Below are 2,815 nucleotides of genomic sequence, written 5' to 3' on the forward strand. Positions count from 1 at the left end.
ATTTTGGCCAGGAGATAATAGCAACTTGGACTAAGATGGAGTTGTAGAAATTAAAGATATACATGATTTTGAGGAATTTCTGAGATAAATTCAAAAGGATTGGGTGATATTTTAGAGGAGGAAATGAGACAGAAGTTGATCCTGCGTCATAGGTTTCTGGTTTTTGGTACTTGAATGATGGTGGAACAGTTATTAGTGAATACTGCAAGAGTACTAGATTGGGGGAGGAAGATCATGAGTTCATTTTAAGTACTTTGAGTTTGAGGGGATTTTGTTATATTTAAGTGAAAATAGGTAGTAGAGAGATGTGATGAATTTGGGTTCAGTGAAGAATTGTGACTCAGTTGGTGTGTAGCTGATAATTGAAAACATAAGCACATGTGATGTTGTCCAGGGAGACAGTTTAGGATAGTAAAAGAAGGGGGCTTAGAATAAAGCCTTAAGAAACACAACATTAATGGCCAAATAGAGGAAGATGAGTCATTGAAGGAAGCAGGGAGACTGTAGGATTATTGAACACAACAGAAGAAAACTTTTTAAGGAAGAACTAGTCAATAATGACTAAAAATGCTCTTGCTCAAATGTGCGGTTAATTCTTAGCAAGATCCATTTCAATGAAATGATGGGGGCAGGAGCCATGTTGTAATAGGTTGAGGAGTGAGTGGAAAGGAGAGGAAGTAGATATGGTAAATTAGATAATTTTGTAAAAATTGGAAAGGTACTTGTGTCGTTATGTTAGTAGCAGGAAAAAAACAATAAAAATACAACTGTTTAATTGTATATATGAATAGAAAAAGTATATATCAAAATAGTCACCATATTAGTTCAAGATAAGAACTGTTTATGATTTAATTTTTTTCCTTTTATCTTTTCCTTTTCCTGTTTTTTTAATAAACAAATATTTTATAATGTATAAAATATAATTATTTATTGTAGTCAAGAGACCATTCAGTATTTGAACAGAGAGAATTTAATATAAAGAGTTATTAACTAGGCATAAAGTTGTTAACTAGGTAATTGCTAGATAAAAAAAGAATACTTAAAAAGTATCATGGAGGTGGCTCCCACAAGAAGCAACCATGGCTGAGGGAATATGGGGAAGAGATTTTAATTACTAAAACATAGAATCTTTAAGAGGAAGGGGCATGCAGAGCTGAACCTCAGACCTCTGATTAGTTTGTGCTGGCAGGTTAGTGCTGCTGCTGCTGTCTTTGGAATGGGGGTTGAGGGTGATGCTGGTTCTGCAAGTGTTGGAAAAACTGCAAAATGTATTCAGCTGCTGCTACAGGAAGGAATTGTTACTGCTGGTCTGAAGGATTAGGAAAGTCAATCACACAGGTCCCTGCCTGCTTTTGCTGGATATACCAAGAATTCAAGTCCCTGACTATTCTTTACCCAGGTCATCAGAGTTGTGCTTACAGGAATGAGGCAATGTCTTATGCTGGACAAATAGGTTTGTTTTTGCTTACTATAAAAGAGATTTCTCAAGCTCAACATTCTTCTTCTATATGCAGCCCACTGTGTGTGCATTCGTGGGCTTGTGGTGGAGGTAGGGCATGTACAATTGAAGCAAATGAACTTGAAGCATTGGCTGCTACTTTGCCATTAATAATAAAGTCCTTTATCTCTGACCCAGTAGTTTACGGTCTTCTGCCAACATTCATGAAACTGTGGCAGGCTGACTTGTTAGATTGNGCTGGTTCTGCAAGTGTTGGAAAAACTGCAAAATGTATTCAGCTGCTGCTACAGGAAGGAATTGTTACTGCTGGTCTGAAGGATTAGGAAAGTCAATCACACAGGTCCCTGCCTGCTTTTGCTGGATATACCAAGAATTCAAGTCCCTGACTATTCTTTACCCAGGTCATCAGAGTTGTGCTTACAGGAATGAGGCAATGTCTTATGCTGGACAAATAGGTTTGTTTTTGCTTACTATAAAAGAGATTTCTCAAGCTCAACATTCTTCTTCTATATGCAGCCCACTGTGTGTGCATTCGTGGGCTTGTGGTGGAGGTAGGGCATGTACAATTGAAGCAAATGAACTTGAAGCATTGACTGCTACTTTGCCATTAATAATAAAGTCCTTTATCTCTGACCCAGTAGTTTACGGTCTTCTGCCAACATTCATGAAACTGTGGCAGGCTGACTTGTTAGATTGCAAGTATAATAAAATCTTAGATTTCATTATGAGTTCTAAAATTATTATTTGCATGTTCATTTTGAGTGGGAGGTTAATGTATGAATGTATTCCTGGCTTTTTGTGTTAACCCTCAGTTTTGTAGTGACCTTCGCTTGGTCCTAGATGCTCCTACTCATGGTGATATTGAAAAGTTCATCCAGAATGCAGTATAGAGAGTCAAGGAGGGAGAGTAAGAAAAAGAGTTGAGAAAGAGAAAATAGAATGTGAGATTTCAAAGAATATTTGATAGGAGTCTCAGATGATTTAATGGAATAAATGATAATCAATATTTGAAAAGATATCAAGAATAAGGAAGAAATTTTAAAAGCTACCAAAGAGAAAGGGTGTATTACTTATAAAAGAATGACAGCTGACAGCAGTTTTTCAGCAGCAATAGATGCCAGAAGACATTAGAATAATATCTTTAACCGCTCAGATAAAATAGCTGCTAATGCAGAATTTCATGTTAATCAAACTGTCATTTAAGAGGGAGGATGTAAGGTATAGAATGAGGAGGTATACACATAAATTAATAAAATATTTTGAGGAATTTAATTATTGACTCTAAAAATTAAGATCGGATAATGCAATGTACAGGAGTATAGTTTGTGTGTGTGTGTGTGTGTGTGTGTGTGTGTG

Source organism: Galeopterus variegatus, unplaced genomic scaffold, assembly GCF_000696425.1.
Source record: "Galeopterus variegatus unplaced genomic scaffold, G_variegatus-3.0.2 Scaffold7828, whole genome shotgun sequence".
Lineage (NCBI taxonomy): Eukaryota > Metazoa > Chordata > Mammalia > Dermoptera > Cynocephalidae > Galeopterus > Galeopterus variegatus.